Source organism: Dreissena polymorpha, chromosome 9 (assembly GCF_020536995.1).
Source record: "Dreissena polymorpha isolate Duluth1 chromosome 9, UMN_Dpol_1.0, whole genome shotgun sequence".
NCBI lineage: Eukaryota > Metazoa > Mollusca > Bivalvia > Myida > Dreissenidae > Dreissena > Dreissena polymorpha.
In genome coordinates this window covers 77753589-77756088 of record NC_068363.1, presented here as the reverse complement: position 1 = coordinate 77756088, position 2500 = coordinate 77753589, and the positions used below count along the sequence as shown (strand labels likewise).

Genomic DNA, 2500 nt, shown 5'->3' with positions numbered 1-2500 from the left:
ATTGGTTACCACAGTATTAGAATAAGCTCAAAAAAGGTTCGCCGTCACAACAGGTTTACCGGACATGCCCCCACATGGTAAGAAAAGGATCAGGATGTCTACTACATGTATACCAGTACTTACCTACCACACGAGCATTTGTTGCTGAGACAGGAACGAGTTCAATGCATGATTACCACAATGGTTGTTCAAGTATTAAGCATATGCTACGGTTCACTACCAAATTACTGGAATGGACTATAGGGATAATACACGTTTTCGAGGCATCTGCGCCCGCAGATGATCATGTCGAGAAAATGTGTATTTTCACTATTATTGCATAAACATATCACACTTACCAAAATAGATGAAAATAACATTGAAAACAATATGTCTTGAGCATTCGACATCGACAAAATAATTAAATTATTTTATATGACGTCATACAGTTCAAGGCTGTGTTTTACATATGCCTCACTCGGTCATCATCAGAAATGAAGAGGCTTTACCTTCGGATAGGCAGTTTTCGATTTAAAATGTGTGGATTAATGCAAATTTGAAATGCAGCCGCGCAAAGTCAGAAATGAGGAATTATTGTGGAATTTACTGGTCGTGACGGATAAATATATAGTCAGAATTAGTCATTGTTTTCATAGATGTTTCATTCGTACAGGTCTATCTCATTTCGTTCGGACTAAATTTTCTAAAGATTAATACTGCCAACATATTGTCACTGAAGTATTTCAAGCATACATCAGGAACGTTGAAGGTACATACACACTTACATTTAGCTCTACAGCATATAGTCTTTTGAAAGTGTTGAGTAAATAACCTTAACTTCATTGACGTCGCCAATGAAACAAAGCTGTTGTCAAGAGTGTGCAAAAGGTATAATTTGAAAAGTGGATTGAAATATTCATTGCCTTAATCCCTGTATGCATGAGGAAACTGGTGCTTATTTAGTTTCTCATTTATGCTTGGAAAGTCGTCGAAGGCTGGAGTTACATTTGTATTAACATTATTAAGGGAAGTAACTGCGCGTTGACCAGTTTATGGAGTATAAAAACACATAACAGGGCTTGAACGGCACGTGAATCGCCTTGGTAATACACGATTTCTCCAGTTCAAGCCCTTCTTTTCCCGTTTCTTCACCCCGCCAGAGGCATTATAGATATAGTTTAGGTAATAATATTCTTTCTTGCAGAAGTTAAAATATCTTCATTTAAAAAAAACTTCTTTAGAATATTAGTCTAACAGCGTATACACTTGTATCGATAAAGTCGTGTTAAAGATGGCAAGGAAATAAATAAAATAAAGTCATATGATACATCAAAGCTAATGGTTCGCCTGTTAATTATGTTGATACTTTGAGATAAAATCGTTACACGCCTTATTATTAGGCCCACACAATTTATGGCTTATAACCTTTAAAAAAACACAAAATCCATAAACAATTAAATATGAGTCACTAAAGTCGAGCATGTGACATTTAAGTCAATGAAGCATGTAAGGTAAATAGTTTGAAAGAGGTTTCCGACGTGTGGTAACACGCTTCATAGAAAGTTTGAGCATCAGGTGACTGAAAAATATTACCCAAATTTTCACAGTGTAATACAATAGACACCAACATTATATATACATTCAGGTCAGCTGGTGGTAACATTAAATGCAACGGCCCGTTTGAGCTTTAAACGGGGTTTACTAGCCTCCCATCGTCCCGATTTTCAATTATATGTTTACCTTTATGTGGGGGTATGACTTGATCAATATATTTTTTTAACCGATAGTTATACATCTCCTTACTACTGAAGTTTCTTCTGCTTGTATACATGTTTTAAAACATGACTGCTCGCTGTTCATATTACAGAAAATAAACACGCACGTGATCAAAGGCTTGTATATATATTTTGTACTTAGTGGTAAACCCACTTCAAAGGCTCATTGCAAACCGACTAAAATGCGCTATAAAACGGATATACACTCTTGCCACGCGTTCCTTTAATTCGAATACACTCGCTCTTATTATCTGATAGCTTAACATACACGAGGGCTGCCTTATATGTGTTGACAACAAATCTGGTATGTTCCTTGTTATTGTTCAAAAGTTTGAACGGAGAATCCATTCAACATTTAACAATTTAGGAACTTTAAAACTACGTTTGATTAAGATTTACCCTGTAAACGCGGCGGTTCTGGACCTGTGCCATCACATTCAAAATGCTGATCTCATCAGTCATTGTCGTTGAGGATGACTATTATACAATAATATATAAAAGAAACCTACATATATGTTCCAGCGGCAAGGGTACTTAAAAACTTAAGGTTACAATAACGATTTACAGATGTATGGGCTGACAAACAGACACTCGCGTCAATGAGAACATTAACTAATTATTAAGTCAATATGAACGTCAACAGCTACAAAAGATTGGTCATTTAATCTGAAAATCGCCACTTCTTCGTATCTTGGTAAATTGACGATACATTTTATTGAATATACTAATGTTGCACCACCATTTCA

At 35.8% G+C, this 2500-nt stretch overlaps 1 protein-coding gene across 1 annotated transcript in view; it reads left to right on the top strand.

Annotated features, from left to right (window-relative positions):
* Positions 1–2500, top strand: part of LOC127844911 (uncharacterized) — a 128122-nt gene that overhangs the window by 100753 nt on the left and 24869 nt on the right. The window lies entirely within an intron of this gene.